Source organism: Papilio polytes, unplaced genomic scaffold, assembly GCF_000836215.1.
Source record: "Papilio polytes unplaced genomic scaffold, Ppol_1.0 DF823731.1, whole genome shotgun sequence".
Taxonomy (NCBI): Eukaryota; Metazoa; Arthropoda; class Insecta; order Lepidoptera; family Papilionidae; genus Papilio; species Papilio polytes.
Window position 1 is genome coordinate 2,753,178 of NW_013525473.1, and position 23,702 is coordinate 2,776,879.

The 23,702-nt window shown below is 31.6% G+C and overlaps 1 protein-coding gene across 1 annotated transcript in view; it reads right to left on the reverse strand.

Annotated features, from left to right (window-relative positions):
- The window catches only part of LOC106103631 (poly(rC)-binding protein 3), a 108,844-nt gene that overhangs the window by 77,887 nt on the left and 7,255 nt on the right, over positions 1–23,702 (reverse strand). Inside the window, exons 2-3 of the mRNA XM_013283419.1 lie at positions 22,082–22,111; positions 6,051–6,078 (exon numbers count right to left, since the gene is read on the reverse strand). The gene's annotated coding sequence lies outside the window, so the exon portion shown is untranslated. The remainder of the gene's footprint in view (positions 1–6,050; positions 6,079–22,081; positions 22,112–23,702) is intronic.

Here is a 23,702-nt window from a genome sequence, read left to right on the forward strand (position 1 = left end):
TTTACATATGAAACTAAAAAAGGGTTAATATATATAACAAGCTGTTGCCCGGGACTTTGTCCGCGTGGTATTAGAAAAGATACAAACTATATAAATTACGAAAAGTTACGTATCCCTCGGGAACCGGACATTTTTCGGGGATGAAGCTTATCCCATGTGTACTCCTGACTTTTTTTATATCTGTGCCAAATTTCAATAAGATATGTTGAACCGTTGCAAAATGACCGAGTAAACATTAAAAAACTAAATTATTGAATCCCACGGGAACCGTAACTATTCCCGGGACAAAAAGTAGCCTATGTGTTCTTCCACATGTTATGCTCTAAACCTGTGCCAAATTTCATAGAGATCCGTTCAGTCGTTTAGGCTACAAACGCTAACAAACATCCATGCATCCATCTATCCATCTATCCATCCATCCATCCATTCATCTAAACTTTCGCATTTATAATATTAGTAAGATATAACTAAATATCAAATGTATTTCTCTCAACATGAGAAAAGTATGGTATTTATCTTTTGTCTCCATTACATACTGTACATGACTCTCGCAACAAATCCAATTTGTTTTTTTTTTTTTGCGAAATATCAGTATGAAATAATAGTTTCGTAAAAAAACTAATTAATGAAGAACGCTTACAAAAACTGATACATTGAAAACTTTTTGAAATACAAAAGCTGGATGTATAGTATTGTTTAGTTAGTTTTGTTGTGTTTGTTTTTATTAATTTCTACTCATAATACTTGTTTGAACAAACCTCGTTAGCGAGGTACATGCCGCGAGCGCTGACGGCGAAATGAGCTCATTATACGCAAACCGAAATTACCAAAGAAAAGTGATGCAAATATCTATTCATATAGTTAATGAAATTACAATCTGTACCTGTATCATATAAAAAACTCAATTCGTGCAAATAGCGTATTTCCCTACGTAAATAATAAAAAACATTAATAGTAGCTTATTGGCTTGGAACAACTTTTATAATTTGGTAAAAAAAACATGTATTGCGCAATGTATGTGGTTAATTTGTATTTAAAACAACAAAGCCAAAAATATTAATTGCAGTCAACATACAGACGTCACTGTACATAAACGGAGCTCACCGACGGATTTCGCAAAGCGTCCTTGTCAAATCGATCAAACCCAATCAAATGTCAACACCATCCTATCAAACTGAAAACGGAACATGGATTTGACTATGAATACGGCTCATCTTTCTGTGTCAATAAAATATGTTTCAACATAACATTATAAGTAGAATTCTTATTATTTGGTAGATATCAAATGCCGTAGTAACTAGAACTGTGGAAGCCATGGATTTTAGATTGGCAGGAATTTGCTTTATCTAATTAAATTGTTTCTGTGACAAAAGAATTGTCAGCTATCTTTCATTTAGTATTTAGAATCCTCTTAAGATTAAAAATGAAATAATTATAAATTAATAATTCCATTAGAGTTCTCGTTAAATATTGTTAGGTATCGCAAACATAATTTGTCACGCAACATAATTATGTCACCGTCGTGTCCCTTATTAACATATAATAGAATGGTCTTTTGTGATTTAAACTTTGTAATGGAGGCACCAAAAGGCCTTCTAAAAAGCTACAATTTCCAGTTACACGTGGTCTATAAACCATTAATCATCGTCAGACGGTGGGAAGGTAAAGTGAAGTTTGCGGCATGGACCCTACTCTAAGATATTAACAAAATCGTCATTGACTCGAAGCATTAACTACTGTCACGTGACACCGGCTCTATATTGGATTGGAAGATTAAAAGGCCTAAGCTATTACGTAATTGGACTTTGTGTCGTACGTAGAATACGTGAGAGCTTATTTTCTTATGAACATTTATAATTCATACTAGAAACTAGAAGTTAATAAGACGACAACATCAAACGTAGTTGGCTAAACTTTTTAGTTTCATTATTTATGCATGGAAAAAGTCAAAGTTCACCTGATGGGACATAATCACCGCAAATATTAGCAATCACATAAAGTAAGTGGACAAGACACATATTGGAGAAAAAACGTACAATACATATAAAAGTCGCTTAGAGTTTTGTATTGTAAAAAAGTCCATGCCAGTAGTGTAATTATACCATAGTAAACTATATAGATTTAGCGAAAATGATGAACGAATTTATGCAATTATAAAATACTAAGCAATTTTCAACGTTAAAAATTAAGAAAATGATTCTATTTTCTCATTCATTCATAACGTTGGTATAAATTATACAGAAGTATTATAAAAAGTAAACGAGATTACAAAACTGTATTTAAAAAATGTAAGTACGTTGTCGAGTATTTTGTTAATTGGCGAACGTTGGAGAGACCAACAGATGGCACAGAAATAAACCATTACATTTTATTTTCGCGATTAAAAAAGAAAACCAGCTATGGTTTGGTAAAATAACGAAAAAAATAAATTAACGTTAGAAGTACCTCGTGCTCCGGCGTTCTCGCTTTCATTTAGATAATGGCTCATGACTCCGAAACTTAGCGGGAGTAATTAGGATTGATAGGGTCCGGTATTGATGTTTATTCGTTTACAGGTACATTATGTGTTGAATTCCCAGAGATTTAAACAACGAATGCTTTCAAATTTTGTATTTTTCATGACCTTTTGACGACATCCAAAAACATTAAACAAAATATCTCTTGATAATTAAATGTTTAAAACTCATGACATGGAAATAGGTTAAAATGTACAAACAGATGTTATGTATGTTGTGTTTCTTTTGCCAATATTGTTTCAATTAGTTGGAAATAAATCGTAAAATGCTATTCATTTATATTTCGTAAAATAAAATATCTATACTAACGTTTAAAGAGTTTAAATCTGTATAATTGTATGTTTTAAAATAACTACTGGGCAGATTTTAAAAATTCTTTTGTCGTTAAGGGTAATTTATCTGTGAATGGCATGTTTTTTTAATTTCACGCGGAAGAAGTCGCGAGCAACAGCTAGTCTTGTACAGAACAAAACGATAGCATTTATTCGTATGTTAGCTTTATAATCTCAATACAAACACAAACGGACACCTTGGGTACGTGTAAGATTCTGGCTAATAACAGTAAGAAGCTTAATGGACCGTAAAGCATTGTTTATTGGCACCGGCCTTTAAGGTAAGTGAACAAGGTTTACAGCGTGCGGAATGAATGCAGCACTGAGTATGCCCGAGTGAATGTTTTAAAGACGGCAATAAAGTGATGTTATTTCTATTCAAGCGGAAACGTTTATAGAAACTGACATGAAGCCATTCCTTAGACATGAGAGACAAGAGGACCTTATTATCAACGGGTAAGAAGGAAACTATTGTTAAAAATCTCACCTTAAAATATTTTTACGAGCAACTAGTTAGTATATTTTAATTGTAATTTAAAGAATCTCGTAATTATTTTAACTATAGTAATATTATAAAGAAGAATTTTTGTATGTATTGAAATAACTCAAAAAATATGGGGCCGAATCAAAAAAACATTTCACCATTATAAAGCTACGTTATCTATGAGTAACATAGGCTGTACTTTTTTACATTTTTTTTAATTTCACGCAGACGAAGTCGCGAGCAACAGTCTTTGATTTTTATAGTAATTTAAAAAATCTTTACTTACTACAGATACTAATACATTTATCCTCAATCCAATTATTTTTTAAAAGTAATTTTACATGGTAAATATTACTTGCAACGTAGCTAAGCCGAGCAATGTAACTCACGTCCGTTGTTTGTTTATGCAAAGGCAACTTTGTGTAAGCCATCAGAGGAAGCTTATTCTCTAATCTTAATCAGAAATCTACGCGCATGCATAGTTAAAGGGACTCGAGTATTAGTGTTACAGTTTACTGGACACCGCCTTTACGTTATCCTTTGACCTGGCCTTAGTGATATGACGAGACGTGAGGTGAAAACTAAAATTTGTCGATATTTGGATACAGATTTTCTTTGCTTATATATATCTTATGTACTATGTATACATTAAATGTAATGATTTTTTTTTCTATTGTACTTGCTTGTAGTGATAAAATATTTAAAGTTACACAAAGTTTTAAGAACATTAAGTTATGTTTAATTATGTTTACTTTTAAACATCGTACTCATATTTACTAAACTTTAGAGTAAAAGATAAATAAGTTGTTAATTAATTAAACATGGAAATAATATTTCGGCACCTTTCTTGTCTCGTAAACAAAAGATCTCTTTTGAATCTTTATGAAAAATGCTAAACCCTTTAACTTTCAGAGAGAATGTGAAAAAAGTTACTATAAAATTCAATAAAAGGATCTTTTAAATTATATCCCGAAGGAAAAATTGTACGATCATCGTTCCACTCGGCTTATAAGCATAAAAGGGTAAAAAAGCATAAAAGGTCGTTGAGTTGCTGTGAAATTATTTAAGTATTCCGATCATAGCACCTTAATAAAATATTCATCGTCTTCGTATAGCAATTCATTTTCAAGGGATCAAATTCTCGGATTAAGATGTTCTGAATGGTTTAATCGGCATTTGTCATACAAAGATAAGCCGGAGATAAAACATGATAGAGTTACCTGAAAATGGGCTATTTATTAGTAAATTTACATACAGTTTTGTTTTTTTATTATTTCCTTAGTCATGGTAATCCTTACCTAAATTGGATCTAAGTGCAAGTGTTAGTTGTTACTTTCTGAACGCTAACGATACATATTTAAAGCATTTGTTTCCGAAAAGTCAAACTTTAGGAATCTCTTAAGGATTAGTTTTGGCATACCGCGATAAAGTTCTCCTAAACTTCTCTTGACGTTTTCTTGTAAATTATTCAAGTTTTGGGGTAGGATTTGCTTCGATTTATAAGCAAGGTTCAAAAAGTTTGTCATTAATAATCAATTTTAAACATTAAAACGGTAAGAGATATTAAAATGTAGTAATTTTAACTGTGGTCATTTTATATTTTAAATGTTACTTTTTATAATATATCAGACATTTTATTTAAATATTTTATAAAGACAAGCTAGTACCTTTTTTAAATTTAGATATCTAGTTTTATAAAGCAACTCTCATAGCATTTTGTTTTGCCATATACATTGTAACGTATTAATTTTAGTTTAGATTAAAGTTCTTAATTGCGATGAGCCATTGTAAATGAGCGAACACAATCGTCATCGTAGCAGTGTTTAGAGGTCCCAAAAGGATCAGATGTAGGGTGGAGAGGTCTACGTCACGTTAACAAGCTTCCCTCAAACAATCAGAAGTCGAGCAGAAATTGATGGGATACTGAACACCCACTGCGACTTACCCGTCTGCCTTAATTAAAAGACTTCAGTCAAGCGCTATAAGCAATACTGAAACGTTTGTACGTACAATATTCTTAACAAATTAATTTTGTTAATTATCATTACGTTTCAAATACAATTAATTATTTATTACTTTCTTAAATCAAAAGTATACCTTTTAACATTTTGATTTTAACTTTACTAGCGTTTTATGCCAATGTTTAGGGTTGATTTAATACAAAAATTCTCTTGAAAGGACAAAGGAAATTAAATTTATAGTTCGCTTAATATAATCATTTTCGTGGTTTAATGTGTGTACAAATGCATCAACGGGTTGACGCTCACCGCTGTAGGTAATGCTGGCGAACGAATCGAAAAGCCGCAAAGTCAATTAGCAAATGGATAGTGTTATCATCGAAATGTTAGATACAGCTCTAATGATAATGAAACCAACTAAGCTCTACAAACACAATGACAAATTTTCAAATAAGCTTTCTAAAATTTGTTATCAAAATTGTTAAAAATCTTAACTCTTATCACAGATTCAATCATCATCAGCACACCGTACTTCCGTGAGGTTTCTCAGTGGTAAAGGGGCTCGGAGCCCACTCTAAGTTAGCAGTGACTTGGTTATAGTCTAACCACGCTGCTCCTTGCAGTTGATTTCGTACATATCTTTGAATTTTTTACAGATTTTATCACGATTTCCTTCACCGTTAGAACGTCTGTCACCAATGCTCTTATGAAATTGACATATTAACATTCAATAGGTCAATATTGAGAACTCGTACCCTACCTTAGCACGGAGCCGAAGTTTATCCAATCTGTAACAAAAACATATTTCAAGTTAGTCAATGCCAACGTGACCTCAATACTAAGAGAGGGACCAAGAAATAAGACAAGCAATGTACTTATCATGTCGTAAAAGTGAGGAGGTAACAGTTTATTGACCCTAAAGGCGTGTTATCGTTAAATTTGCATAAGGCCGAGCACACACACGACCTCGACTGCCACTAACCCTCTGTTTTTACGATCAACACATGCGTCGATAGTCTAGATATAAACTTGAGTAATATTTTTCTGTTCATCCATTCGATATACGACTTGATAAGGGAATAAGAAAGATATAACCAAGAGCAAATACTCAAAGGAAAGCATTGTCGATGAATATTTTTATTTCATTTACTTTATTAAAATAAACCGAGATGAATCATTTATTCGAGTATGTTTTGTATAAACTAAGAATTATTATTTATTTGTTTAGAATAATGAATGGAACTTATTACTTATTAGGTCGATGATAAAATTTACTACTATTTCTTAAAAATGCACTATGTTTTAAATTGATCAATATTTGTATTAAGGAAACTAATTCCTATTTACTTCTTATTCGAAGATTGATTGATTTGGAATACTAATAGGCATTTAACGTTAACGAATCTTCCCGCCTCATCCCTCTGGGGTATCAAGGTTTAGGCATCTTGTTTTCTTACTGACTTTACGTATAAATCCCCGAGGGCCAAAGAATTCATTACCGGTAACTCATTCTTTATCCCATTTTTTATTATTTTATAAAATGAAAACAACTCCGTGAGATAAAAGACCGATATAAAAAGTTCTTTTTCTTTCAAGGATATAAAATTAAAAAATAAGGAAGTTTTTGCTTTTTTTTTTACATAATGTTTATAAACTCTCATTTTTTCGATAATAATTGAAACAAATGAAATAATATCCTAACTCTTTTAGTCACACATTCGATAATACTTTATTAAATTATTATGAATTTACCATTTCGCTATCATAAACTGTGTACAATTAATGAGCATGAATGTTTAATGCATGTTGAACATAACTGATTCAATTATTAATAAAATGGTTTATTATTGAAACATCGATGCTTGTTTTGTGTTATTATTTAATGCATTGATTGCTTAATTCTAACCAAAATACAATTAAAACGGTCGACATTACAAACGAAATGCATTTGCAAAACCGGATGTCTAAAGGCAGCGGTCTTTTGGACATTTCGGTGAAACCAAGTAGCTGCTGACTCGTTTGCCACTTTGTAATAAAAAAACAAATGTTAATCGATGAAGTAAATAAAGATTATCAGGCAATAATCATAAAACTGTTTACTGGTGTTTAAGAGGCGACCAGCATAAAGACGAGTAAAATTCATCATGATTTTTAAGGCACGACGAGTGAATAGCTAATGAGGCTCTGTATTCGAGTCTTTGTTTCAGCATATTCATTACCTGCTCCCATCTCAGTTTGTTTACAAAAAACGGCTTTGTTCCACGGCTTGCCCTCTCCACAGAAACAAACAATATCTCTAACGATTTTGAGGTCAAGCGATTTCACTCTGTGAATTTTCAGCAAGGTATATTAAAAGTACGAGCAAGTTAATTAAGGAGCAGATGTTTATATTTATTCAGATTAGGGCGGCGCTTTTTTAGCCGTGATTTATCTTTTTATTTTTCTTTTGTTTCCAAATTTTTGAATCTAAAATGAAATTCAACTAATTATCTTTCCTTTGCTGCGTACACATCACCTATTCAAAACTGCCTAACTATCACAGTAAACTAACTTTAGTCTCGTTAACTCAACTTTAAATTCACAGGCAGTTTATTCAATTAAGCAACTACAATACGTCTGCGAGTTATAAAATTATACGCAAATTGAGCATATGACGTGTGAATAGTATTGCCTAACTCAATTGCAAGGCGCAAGTCAAAAGTTACATATGATTCAAGTCTCAGCCGCAACATAGTTGTAGGTTTATAGCCGAAATAAACTGATTTAACAGTTTGCTGTGTTTAGTGCGAAAAGCTTAGTCGCTCACATGTGGCTTTGTACGTCCATATAAGTGAACTAAAACAAGTATTTAACATGGGAAATCTTGCAGTCGGACTTCAAAGTCGTATTTACTTGAGCGAGTTAAAATTTGTATTAGACGTTTTAGTTAGTTATACTCGAAAGACGTTTAAATAGTTTTTGCTAAGTTTAATAATTAACACTCAGTGTTTCTAAGCATATTATTTAAGGGATATGTTAACCTAATATCATTTAATTTTAATTTAAACTTTACGGTATTGTGTAACAATTCATTTAAGCATTAAGAATAAGCCGCGTTACGGATACTTAATCTTTTCCCCCTCCGTTATAAGACGTTAATTTGCATACTTATTCAGATTTGCATAACACCATCATCGCTCAGGTGGTGACGGTGACTTTCCATTACTATAATACGAGATTTTTTAGATTTCCAGTACTAATTTTAAATCTAAGACTTATCAAACAAATGAAATCAGAATATCATAACTCTCCGCACTAACTACTACACTCATAGTTTTTTATTCCTCATTAAAGGCTCTGATTTTTGTACATATAGTATCTATAATAAGATATTTGTCATGTTTGTGATAGTTTTTGTGTAAATTCGTACATCATTTAATGATTTATAGGATCTTTAAGAAAATACTGCGATCCATAAGAATTCCACACGCGTCGTTTCAGTACACGTTGGTTCATCTAAAATTAATAGCGAGCATTACATCCGCAGCGGCGTGCATACTGACCGCATCTACCATCAGTTTGCTTAATTAAATTTTAATAATCATAGCAACATACATTTACGATAAGAAAGTAAGAAATTTACACTTTGAGTCACACTCAGAATCATCTAATACTTCAGGAGTACCTTTTTTAAGTCTAATTATGTAATTGAATACCACCACACAGATTTTTTTTAACGAAATTACACAACTCTACATGACATCTAGACGATTGTATTATTTTATTTAGGTAGCAACATTTTTTTGTACTGAAAACAGACAAAGCTTTTCAGTAAACATAATATAACAAAGGTAAATAAGTAACATCAAATAAGAGCCTTCAATAATCACTTAAAGAATTAAATTACTCTCATAAAGGTGGCATCAGAAACTTTTCTCTTAATTAGAACGTCTTCTAATTTGTTCGAGTAAATAGGCTTTGTTCAAATACAATGCTCTTAAATACAATTCCGTTATAAGTAGCTGATGTACTAAGTTTTTCTGTTTGATCTAGAATCTTTACAGTTTATTATTTTATTATATTACTAAAGTAACGTTATGACTTGATGTTATAAAATTTTAAATAGGAACTCGTAGAGCATACCCAATAAAGGTGCTACGAATAATTGGTGTTAATGAAAATGCTACGAATAAGGCTACGAAGCATTTTCGTAGCTCTTTGACAAATCTTACCTGTCCTTGCATTAATTTCTTATTTGTAAGTAGAACATTTATGAACAAAAACCTTGATGCTAAAATACAGTATTTAAACGTTATAATTGCTAGAAATATGTCAAACCTCATATTGACCTTCTAACAATTTACCCAATGAATATTAATACCTAATTTATTTGTGTCTTTACCTTTCAAAATATGGAGATATCATCGCATTGCTATTGGAAAATTACTTATCAAATGTAAAACTTATTTCCTTAAGACTGACTTCTTTGGAAATTCTGATTGATTACTAGTTACAACAATCTTTTGATCCTCTTCTAAGATAGTATCTAACTTTAACTTGTAGTTTTTATTAAAAATAAATTGCTATATATTTATTTCGTTTCTTGTTTCTCTTGAATAGGTGCTGTCATTAAATAAACTGCTTTAATAAGGCTGAATAATTGATTTTATTATTCAAATGTTCTAATATAATATGTGAGTTAGCTCATGAATATTATACAGCCTATTTCCGATAACCACTCGGTCGAATGACAATGTACAATTCCCGAGTGGAGCAAGCCGTAAATTTGTATTGCGGCAATACAAGAAGGGACATTAAACTGGCTTAATGCAACATGCTAATTCCAATACATCTTTAATGGTCTCAGTTAATTAAACAATATATTGTGTATTACGATTTGTATAAAAATATGTTTTCTTGTTAAAAACTTCGAAGAATATTTTTATAACTACTTTGTATTGCAATGACAACTTATGTTTAAATTAAAAAAAACACAAATAATTCAAAAGTCTTATTAAATCATGTTTATTAATTTAATCGAAACAAATATTTTTAACGTAACGATGATGATGATTTAATTTTTATTACGATACCGACTCCATATTTAGTAAAAATAAATTTACAAATTCGCATCGCCGCTCGCACTTGCAACAAAAACTCAGTCCAATGGACGGTGTTTCCCAAGAGCGTTGTGTGTTCTCGAACAACCTGAAATGTACGCAGAAAACATGTACAGCAAACAAGTTCGTTCATTTTGAAGATTAACAACTTTATGGTTCATATGTCATAAAATCTAATATTGATTCAAACTGTCTAGAATATTCTCTCTTAATTATTAATGGTTAAATAATCGAAATGCTAATGAAAATATTCGTCGTTAACGACTAGAGTCAATATTATTTGAAACGGATAATTTCCACGAATATATTAGCTACGCTTCTACGTTTCATTTGACGCTCCGCTTGCTATAATAAATGTAGTCGTTTAATACAAACTGCACATATGTCGAATTTAAATACGATGATCCATACGTTTATTATTAATAATTGAGAGAGTTTCATTAAACGATCATCTCGCACCCAATTCTGTAATATATGTATAATGATAATACCGCCGTACTATTATTCTGGAATTTGTTAAACATTATTGAACACTTCATTACAAGAGTCTATGACTGACGTTACTTGAACACGTTAACAAAATCATTCACAGTCAGTTAAGCAATTAATTTCACGTAAACATTAACATGGGTCGGACGCTACCTTTCCTCGAGTTAATAATCCATAAAATATCCATTCAAAAGGATTTAATTACTCGAGGAATGGATTCCTAAATTAATTAATAAATAGACAAGATGTAAGAAATTATTAATACAACGAAATATACTAATATATACGCAGTATGAAGCCTTCATGTTTCGATAGCATGTCATCTAACTGGATTATCTTGTCGACGATGCATGAAAGTAAATATACTCGTAGTTAATAAGCAGGGAATCTTCTTAACAAAGTCATGTGTTTATATTAAATTGAATACCTCTAATATAATTCAAATACATTTTTAACCGCACGCGCACCGACGCTATCTACATCGAAAATTTAATTTAAACGTAGTGAAACAAAATTAAGTCTCTGTTTGCATATCATTTCTTCGATAGTGAATAGTTTTCTATTGATTTATTTTTTTCAGATTTATTAAACATGGTATCGTATCCATTTAAACGTGCATCCATGTTCTTGCCAGCAGTGCATCGTATGTAACACAATTATTCAATAAGCTGATCCAATTCGCAACGCAAGTACAGCTTCACGTTTTCTAACAACTTATATTGAATATTTAACTTCATTCCCTATCTATACACCATTTTGTTTCCCTCAGTTTAACCACGGTTATAGACGTGCTTCAAATAATTGACTTTGATCTTGTTTAACGGCTTTCATAAAACAATCAAAGTTTTAAGCTATGGGATAATTAAGCTTTAGAAATTGAATTAATTAAACAATTTTCAATACCAATTTTTTTTCAATACTAAACTGGTGTTTGTATCCTCGTACTTATTTCTCAAACGTCTTAAATGACATTCAGTAGTTTTTTTTATACATAAAAGAGGATCAAAACGTAAATAATAAAAAAAATGTTATTTTTAAATGTTAAATTTTAATCCAACTGAAACTGCGGTTGTAAAGGATATTAGAATCTCGCCGCAAACAATAACTAGGTGAATTATAAATAGTTTAGCATTGCTTACAGTCGGCCGCTAATGGTAGTACGTGCCCCAACACCCCGGGGATAATGTTCCGAGGGCAAAGAGAAAATGCGCCACAAATTCCATAAGACTGCCGCTCGATTCACACTGCACGTACAAATGAATATCGTTTACTTTGGTAAAATATTAACACAGATAAATATAATGCAAGGTAACGATGACTAAACATGTTTCCTTGAATTCTCTTGTACGGAAATGTTATGGAAAATGTACAAAAGCGAACGGAAAATACAAACAAGTAGACGGAAAGGATGTTTTTTATTTGTAAATATTGTACTGAATTAACCAATTGTTGGTGTAAATTTTATATATTTTTTGTGTATATTCCGCAAGTCATAGAAAGTATTTATTAATTCCTGAAATGAAATGTTAACATTGAAGCACCCTTTGTAATCATTGATAACATCAAATGTACACAATATCAAATTGCCTAATAGTGTTTGACATAGTTTAAGATACATTTTGTTTTTGCCCAATCATTAAAATTATGGTTTAACAAATAATAAGGAAATACAAAATTATTTTACAATTTCCTTCATCTGAAAGACGAAAAACAATTCTCAATTAAGCAAAAGATTTCTTCGACTTGCGAAGGAAGTTTATTATATTTGATAATATTCAATTACTTTTCGTTTAATTCCACCTCAAAAATAGCGGACTGCGTCTGTCGGTTATTCTTATCTCATCAGAGGAAGTTATTTAATAATCAACGCTCTTTCATTTGGACTCGTAAAGGAAATTTCAAACGCTCCTAATTAGGCAATTGGGAGTATTCTCGCTGTATCAACCGACATTTAATTGTAAACCGCATTTAATTCTGAATAAAAACCTTGAATCAATCTCGTATTGCTCTTTAATATTTGATTTTTAATTTAATGCTCCGTAGAGTTTAAAATAGTTTAGAAATGACATAGTATAAACATACAAGGCTTTCCGAATTATGTACATAAGTATGTGTATTTACTTTTTTTTGAAATTTAAATAAAATAAACTGGGCCCTTAAATCGCGTCACACATTTCACATTTTAATGAACGTTACAAAACATGTCAACGTATTAATTTAGAGTAAAACCACGTTAGCCGTGTAAATTTAATCAGTTAGCAAACAAATGACGAAGGTACCCTTGTATTATCGCGGAGTACGGACAACGGTTAATATGAAAATGTGGGTAACCAGCGCGAAAATATGATGGCATTAATATAAATTGCACATTCTCTAACTCAAGGGAAAAACAACTGGCCGGTGAGGAAACAGTAAGGCGTAGACCCATCATTAGAAGTACCATTAAACCTTAATGTTCTAAATTACATTCATTAACAAATATTAAATTTCACAATGGAAATATACTGCTATTTGTTATTCTGTGACATTTAATGTTTGTTATGGCTCTTAAAAGAATTTGTCGGAAATTATGAAACTATTGTAGTTTTAGAATCCGGAATTAAAACATACACTAGTTATTAAGTTTATTGTCATAGTATTTTAATATTTTACGATTAGGTTCACATCGATATATTGTTATCAAAAAGTTGCGACATTTAAAAGTCTAAAGTTGTCAGTAAAGTCCAAATTGTTTGCCTTTTCCAAATATATAACTACTTAGATTATTAGAAAGTACATATCCAAAAAACACTAGTAATCTTATACTTAACATTTGTAGTTTGTTCCAAAAGTCGTAGAATACTTGAGGCGGATAAGCCTGTTTTCAGGCAGGCGAATATCCCGAATACGCTCGGCATTGGTTAAAGCGATTTTAGTATAAAGCTCTACAGAAAATCAATAAGACGAGCTTTTTGTATCACTGGTAAATAACATACAATTTGAGATATGTATATTATTAGCTTATTGGTTTTATTACCAAAAGTCTCTTTAATATGTTGCAAATAGTAAATGATAGATACAATTAATAAAATAACAAGCGCTGATATTTAATTTGCTTAGTTAATACTAGCTGTTCCCATGCGACTTCGTCCGCATACAATTATAAAAATTTCATTTCATTGTTCACATTTGTCAAATTATCAATTGCAAATGTCAAAATGACATGACATGACAAACCTTGGCAATCTTGCTTCCTTGGTTGCAACAACTTATGGTATCTTTTCCACATTAGGGTTTTTATCTAAAATATTTACCCCTATGTTTAACGGCGTGAAAATATATAGCCTAAAGCGTGACGTAAGTGTAGGGCTTTTTATATAAAAAAGAATTATTCGAAAATATGCTGTGATTGCTGACATCTTAGGCAACAAAGAAATGTGTGTTTACGCTTTATTATAATATGTTAGTATAGATTTTAATAAATGGGTCACACTTAGGTATGGTTGTAAAAGTAATATATTTAAAATGATACCTTTTATACTTTTAATAACATCGCATTTTGCTTTGGCGATGTTTCATCAAATCCAATAAGGCAGTGCTCGGAGATGAAAGTCAAAACGTCTCGATTCTGTTTGAAGTCGAAACCAAGTGGATTTTGACATGAAACTGCTTGACGTTAAGCTTTTTAAATTGTAATGAATACAGCGCCTTTCTCTAACAGATTTTTGAGATAGGCTTCGACTTAATTGAAAGAAATTATTCTCTTTTATATTTATAAATGCTTGCGTGGATTAATTTAGGAAATATATTCTATTACTGAAAAACCTTCACTTTAAAAGGTTTCAACTTAATCGAGGTAGAGATTATATTTACTAAAATACACAGAATACAAGTACAGTACATAACATAGTCAAGAATATTAAGTACATTTAAAAGATATGTAAAACAATTATGACAAAAATAATATATATCATAATTCCTTAACAAGAATTTGTAATTGACTACTTAATCGCTTACAATGTGTTTATAGTACAAGTGAAGCCACATGATAGCGCATGTATCATAATTGTATTATAATATATGTAGCTGTAATTCAATTACATAGTGTGTTGTTTTCCCCACGAATGCGACATAGCATCGTATACCGGCCGATAGTCTGCGGCTACCACCGCAAACCTCAAACCAACATACGCAACACCGATATTATGTCTCGACATACATTCGATGCAGAATTAATTACCGACTTCGGATTTGATTGATCGATTTCCTGTGAAAACAAAACAATTCTCATATTAATGTAATAATAAATAAAAACTACAAGATCATTGAATCATCTTAGAATAGAGTCCTCCTTAGTTAATTGTTTTTGTTGTGGTTAATGACAAATTTAAACAAACACAACTGTATTCTTTTTTAGGTCGCCCGGAAAGGGCAATCAAGAGACAATTACTAATCTGCCAGAGAATTGAAAGAAAGAAAGAAGAAATAAAATTCCTCTGCTGCAAGAAATCATAGGCGATATTATATTGAATAGCACTTTGTAAACTTATTTATATGTTTGCTACATAGCTTATATATTTCCTGCCTTTTACGAACGTTTGTCATTTTAATATATTAGATTTTCTGAATTCTAAATAATCCCAAACTCATCCATATAGACCCTTTCGTCGAAAAAAAATATTGTTGAAAATCTTTTACCCTTACGGTTCCACTTTGAATAAGGCGATAGAAGGGATGAACGGTAAATGTGATTATAATTCGTAGCCCGTTTGTTTTGAATATATTTAATATATGAGGCACCTTTCTCAAAATTGATAAAGATATTTTTTTGTCATAAATCTACAATGTTTTCATATAATATTATATTACGTAAGAGTATTTTCGAGATTCATAAACCATTTTAAAATTCATAACTACATTTCGACAAAGAAACGGTACTGAAATTAACAGACACTAAAGTACCAATTCCATTTTGTGAAGAAAAATACCTTCTACATTATACCGCAAGTAAAATAACGAAACCATAAATGTGTAAAATGTAACATTTAGTTTGAATAAACGCTTTTATGATTTGTTCACTTTAAAATACAACGTGTAGATATCGTATGAGAGAGCGTTAAAATGATAAATGGCTTCCAAAAATATACTGCGCCTGCAACAGTTCCTCGGCGAGACAAGACGATCGCGGCTAAATATTTCGCGTACAAATATAACGCCCTACAAACTATGCGAATGCTCATATGTCTATACTTCCGTCAACTGCGTGTTACGTAGAACTAGTTCTCAAATATACTACACAATCGTGTCACTTTCCAAATTGTTTAAAATAGCAACATTAGGTACCGATGGTAGATTGTTGGGTCGAAAATGTTGTTTTCCACGTCACGTTTTCCCAATTTATTGAAATGTAAGTTTTATTAATACGTTATTTCCATTTAAGTACACATCTATACTTTAACATAATAAAACGTAAACACACACTACTTTGTGACGTAGGATGTCAGCAATCACAGTATATTTTTTAATGATTCTTTCTTTAATAAAAAAGCCGTACACTTGCGACACGCTTTAGGCTATATATTTTCACACGATTAAACTTAGGGGGTAAATAAATACCATAAACTGTAAACTGACAACATTAAGGAAACAAGGTTATTATGGTAACGGTTATTTAGACATTTGCAATAGAGAATTTGACAAATGCAAACAATAAAATAAATTTTAAATAATTTCATGCACATGGGAACAGCTAGTTAATAAATAATTAGCAAACATGAATACTTGAATTAACATAAATATTAACATTATAACTAAAGGTAACTTGTATTTCTATGAATTCAAATGAAGCTAGTCACATCAAAAGGTAAACGCTATTTTATACACCGCAACAGAATTATGAAGGTCTTTAAAATTTGAAGCTCTTTCACGGATTACGCAATTACTCTGCCGCTTTGAAATGAAATGGAATTCATAAACACCTGAGAGATTTCCAGGCAGCGCGTACACAAAACTCAAACGCAGGCAATCGTTGAAACAATTTTAATTTAGCCGAATATACAATTCGGATGAATGAAACCTTTCGGATTTCGTAACAAGTCTTTTGTGTCTAATTACCGTCATTCAATATTCGAAACGTTGAAAATTGAAACGTGAAAGAGCGGGTATTGGTAGAGAAACTAATCAAAAGTTTTGAGGCAAAGAAAACTATATGCAGACAAACCGAAGAAGACATAGTCGTTTTATTGAATAAGTCGGGCTCTAACTTGCAGGATTGGATACCTGGAAACAAAAACTTTGTCCGCAGTTGAGCTGGCTGCGATGTGAAACATACCATACTTGAGCACTACTTCTCATGTACTTTACTTTTATTATCTTTATTATAACTGTCGTCATCTAAATTAGTATCGGAAATGTAATATTTAATACTTTATTTATGTCAAAACTTGAAATGGCCAATAAGCGTAATGAAGACGAATATGATAAATAATAATGAGATATTTTAGAGCTGACACGCAAACATTGATGTTTAATTACTACATAAGAAGAAAACTTGTTACATAAAGTTAGTGTTACATAGATACGTTAATAAGATTTCATCTCATTAGACTTTTGTAGTAGTGTAGTATCTATAGCTAAAATAAGAATCAAAAATGTTAAGAGATACTTAGATTGTTTGCCTTACACATTGATGTTGTGTGACGACTCAATAAATATTTCGGGTATTATGTAATACGATCGCTTAATTCGTAACAAACTACAAAATAGAACAATTTATCGGTGCATTACATTGTAATTATGGGTTCTGGAATGATCTATGGAGCGTTAGTCCATGTCTATTGGTGCGCAAGTGGACGGCGTACGCCTATGAAAACGGATTAGCTGTTAATTGCGGAGGCGGCAGTGTTGGTCGGTTAATTAGTCGCCTTTATGGCTTGTTTGCCGGTCAACACTCGTGTCGCGTCGTTCCTACGCGGACTGCGCACCCCAATAATAACATTTGCAAAATTAAACAAGCCGTTTCAACGCACGCGCTGTTATGGACAAACCTCCGTTTAACACCTGACCACTACATAAAGAATGCATATAGATGTGTTAAATAGTACCCGAATGCTTAATGCAAGATCGTCTGTTAAGTTTTATAATGCAACTGAGAATTTTCTTATAATTAATCTTATAATTAATCTTAATAAATGGAAGTTATTTAGGAAATAATAGAAAACGTAAATTATGTATTTAAAAAGTTTATGTATATTTTTATAATAGGAAGAATGATGTACATAACATTTAAAAATTACAGACATCAAAATTAAAATTATAATAAGAGTCACAGGAACAAGACAAAACATATTCAGAAAGGAGTAACGAAGCTACAGTAGTGCTTTGACTGGAAAGCTTGCGTTTGTAGTGCTGTCTTTGTTTTTAGTGGCACGGACAGTACGGATGGTTCATTCCAATTATGCCCGTGGAGTGTACACGCTTGTCCTCAGTTTTAACAATAAAGGAAAAATACATTATGTACTGAGCGACACTGTAAAATTTGTATGACTCTACAAAAGCGCTGTTTCTGTACTCTGTGTTAGTACTATTAATTAGAAAACGGTTCATAGTTTTTTTTTTGTCTCACGAACGATGCAAATATTATTATTGCAACATAAACGTTGTTTTAGAAACAATTCCATTGAAAAAAGGCAAACGAAACAGTTATATTCTAAAAGTAACCGATTCATACATGAATAGATTCTATAAAAACAACTTTTACAAATTATGGGTTACGAAGTATTAATGTTTTCTGCTTATAACGTTGTTTTTCTATAGGCCAAACGAAGAACCGAAAGTTACGTACTGATAGCACGTCGCACTAACGGGAATTACAAAAATAATGATTTAAAATACGAGTATGAGTAGAAAAGTATCTATGCGTGTTTATACATTGCTTGTTTGAAATAAGATATACGTTATTACCACTTTATAAATTTGATACAAGACACCCTTGTGTACATTATACGCAATTTTAAAGGTAACAAAGTAGAGCTTCATTGTAGAGAGCGTATTTCAAATTTATGAGCGAATAATTTTATTTTTCAGCTGAAATTCGAGTTAACCTAACAATTTCTCGATGGATGGGAAATAATACGATGTTATGAACGTTGCAAAATAGAAAATAACGTCGTTAGAACGCCAGGTTTTTAGTAACAAAGTGACTTCGCATGGAAATTGTGCTTTTGTACTGATGTACTCGGTATCGTACTCGTAGTTAGCTTCATTTTACGAATGAATGTAATTAAATAAAACTAGGGCATATTAGAATTTAAAAAGGAAAAAGGTAGATTTATTTTAACTGCGCTATGATTTTTTTAAAGAAATATTGTTTTGTAAGTAATTGATAAATTGTATTTTTTTCCAACAGAGTTCCAATGAGGTACAAAAAAGTAAGTAAAATATACCCAAGTTCCTGACAACGTTTTGACGTAATATTTTTAGGACAAAGAGAAACGAGTATATACCTATGTAGGTAGATTTATAGAGATTTAAGCCGCCAATCTCCAGTATCGTAACCGCTCGAGGCGTCCGACACAACCAAATATTCGACCGTGTAAAGGAAATAATGTGTTCCTTGTTAATGGATTTTCAAAGCAAGGAAATATGTCTGTTATTCTATTGTGTAATACTATAAAGAAAAAAAAATGTATTGATGGAAATAAGGCTTAGTAAGCGAGTAAATTTTTGGGGTTTTAGGCTACATGTGTAAGTATCTAGCACCTACAGCTGTTTCAATTAAAAAAGAGTAATCAATCGATGACTCCTAAATCTTAAGGAAACTTGTACTACATTGGTTACGGAATCGGGAGGTTTCTAAGTCAGTTGTCGGAGGTCTTTGAGATTAACAAGTACAATTAAAACAACAAAACATCACCAAAGCTAGTGTTAGCAATTAATCCAAATGCAAAGTAGTGTTATCAATTAAGAGAGATTTACATCAATCGATAAGAACATATGGAAAAGTTTAGTGCAGCTAACTACGTAACGAGCAAGAACGCAGGTGCCATCGGAAAATTATGCTGAGCCATATGGAGGCTAATCCATCAAACGATCGTGATCGTGCGCCGGCTTTCATTAATCATACTCTATTGATTAACGAGTCGACACACGAAGTAAACACACTATTATGTATTGTTTCAGCTCCTAATTTATCACATTCCTCGCATTATCTGTTACATGGCTGACAAACTGCTAAATACTCATCATTTTATTAACTTCTGGCGTCTAGTTGATGTTTTATGTTAATAATGATGCACATAACTACTCGTACCTATTAAAAACATTCGTTTATCTTTGTTAAATTTTTTTTTAGAAATAGCCTGACCATAAAAGTAACATACATTATTTATGTATGATGTTTTGAACATTCTATATAGAATATTAATTTTTTTTAATCTTTATTGAAAATGGAGTAGATTATTTTCTATAAATTGTGTAGCCTTTAACAAAGACGACTTCTAGGTCATGCACTAAACAATAGAACTAGTCGCTTCATTGTGCGTTCTTGTAAATATATGTAAAAAAATAAAATAAAAACTATTCCAATTGATCTAAAATTATGTCAACATTAAAAAAGCCACTTGAATTTTTATTTCTTTCTGAGTTGTCACGGACGCAGATTATTCTATCAAATACTACGATTTATTAATCAATTTAAAAAAAGATTTAACAATGCCGTTAAATCCTTACTACAACACACACATTACATACATACAATATTTCACGAAAACAACAAAAGTACAATAACACTTTTTGGGTGTCCCTTTTCGGATTATGATAATTTTAATGTCGGCAATAAAACAGATATCACGTATGAACATTAAAACCTAATGAAAGCTACCCCGTCATTTTTAGTGGCCACTGCCGGCCGCTGCAGAGGGCTCATTAAATAGTTATGTTCCGTATATTGTTTAATCCAATGTCATACCGAATTGTCTGTTATTAACCCGGAACATCAAACCGGCGGGAGTTCGCATAATTAATATTGCAAATGTTGTTAGCAGATGCCTCGTGTACACCAAAGCTGAAGCGGATTTCCAAATGAAGATAAAGCGATATTTAATTGAACGACTATATAAGTTCAGTATTTGTATATTTATCCGATTGACACAAGAGGGAATTATTTTTCGTGGGTATGTTTTTAAATATGTGGGTGATTTTTAAGATTCTAATCAGTCGCGATTACGTTTTTTTTTTATTTCTTGTCAAGTTTTTATTAAACCGATTGCCTTTATAGTCAGTCGGCTTAATGTTTAATCTATCTATTGTGAAAAGTAAGGATAGTATTTACCGCTGTATTTAACGATGTCTGACCTCAAACATAAGTAAAGAATCATGTGTACAACCTTTAAGTACAATTAACAATTAGGTTGTAATTACTGTTAACCGACCTTCCTTATATTAAGTATGCCTTTCATCCCTCGGTAATAACATGCTTATATAGATAGACCCTTAGTCGTATTCCAACAAATACTTAAAAACATTCTTAAGCATAAATATTTAATTAAATTATCAAAGGTCGAATTAAATAAGTGCTCACCATTATACTGATGTTTATGGTCGTGTATAAAATGTGTGACGTTATTGTTAGTGAAGTCGAGACAAATTCAAGAGATTTAAAAAATAGTACAGCTCAAGATATGATGTTAATTATAAAACTGAAAATAAAGAATGGGACGAATAATTATCTAGAGTGGCAGACTTTCACCCTTTTTTGTACAATCTGTCACTTTAAACTGTATAATTTTAGCTTTGTTTTGAAGAAAGTTAGTGAAGTAACTCTGTCCATTTTATTACATTTGTTTTAAATGATATTTTGGATTAAAAACGCACAAAATCATATAGCTTAAATAAGATTAACTAGTCATAATTCAACTTGTAGCATGTTACTCGTATAAAGCTGTCTATATTTTGGAATATACAAATAAAAAAAAATGTTTAACATACGTTTTATTCCGGGATGATAATTACTTTCCCGGGTAGTCAGCGTGTCTAGGATGAAGCTAGTGTTGGCAGGTTGATGACCTATAAAAAGGCTTCGCGTGTGCGAAGTGCTTGTGACGCTAGGCAGGGGAGGCAGACGAGCGGGCGTTACTCAATGCCGCGTAACCGGATACCATCATATTTATTTTAATCTCATCTTCATCCACATTATCAGTTATTTTTAATAGATTACAGTACTTACCTATTTACTGCAAGAAGGTGGTAATGGGACCTGAAACAAAATAAATGATTTAATTAAACTAATATCAAAATTTTCGAAATAACTGTTACTTCTTTATTTAATTTTAGTCATGTAAAGCAAACTTAAATCGATTTTTTCCTGATATACAAACTGCTGTGTAAAGTATTTATAATAATTTCCAAGCTACAGATTATTCGTCAATAAATAGATGACATTCACATAGACGAGAGAAAACATTTCTATTATAAAATTTAACCAACAATAAGATACATATATGAGCCTCAAATCTAGTGCCACAAGTCATGTCCCAAAATAATTATCAACTAATTTTCATTAAGTCTGTTTAACTATTTGCTCGTGGGAGTCAAATGACGGGGCACCCAGCTACGTGAGAACTTGTAAATGTGTTAAAACTCATACTATAGTAGCGAGGTAACAGTTGGGTATATCAACTTGTTTGGCTTGTTCATTTTATTGAAGTTTACATTTAGTGTCGTTTTATTTTTGGATGGAGTAAAAATATTGTAAACTTTTTTACTTTAGATTAAATAATCCGTTTTAGGATGTACATAGTTAGCTCTTAGTGAGTAATTATTGTACCACTGTAAACTTTTTATCTGTGGATAGTTTCTGTTTAATGTGTAAGAAAGAAAAGTAACTAAAACTTATTCTAACTAATTCCTTACAGTCGTGCAACAAGCAACTTATCCGGAACTGAAACTTAGGAAACACGACATAAAGGATCACAAACTGCGTTCACACAATCCAATTAATGTCAAAAGAACTTTGTAAATTAGAACTAAACTTAGTTTGAACAATGCTATGACTTGTTGCATTAAATTATATTTGCAACAGGGTTAATTAAATTATTGTTACCTTGATGTGTTGATACTTTTAGACTTATTTACATTGCATTTCTTTATATTAGAAAATGACCAAGTAAATAGAATACAGAACATGAACTCGCAAAATTGTCAGCTCTGTTATCCTACAAGATTATTCAATCATCATCATCATCATCATCTCCCCTGCCTTATCCTACTCCCGTAGGGTCGGCGCGCCGGGTTTTCGTCCTCCAAAGCATTCTATCATCCGTCATCTCAGTCATCACTCCCTTCTTGATCATGTCACCTTTCACGCAACACATAGTAGTACCATCGTCATTAATCAGCTTTATTGATATTTACAGAAAATATACAATTTATTATCTCTACATTTTTTACGTTCTTTTTTCTTCTTCTGTCACATCTTGTACACTTTTTTTATAATAGCTGTCTTGGCGGCCAATATGCAACCTCTTTGGCTGTATTCATAATTCTTGTCAGCCAAAGAGGTTGTATTTGCACTAAACATGCCGCCCACCAAGAACTTCATTGAAAGTTCTTCACCAAACACAGGTAACTCCGCCCACCATGAGGAAAGGGGGATTACAAATATCTTTGAACACAAAAAAAACGAAGCTCTTAAAACTCTTCAATTGTGGACTGTATAAAATAACAAAAAAAGACAATTCTAAACGTTACATCAATAAAAGAAAACAAACACAAATATAAAAGAAATCAAAATCATGTCCAGATATGATAAATACAAGTTACATCTAATAAGCCTCATAGCTTCCTTA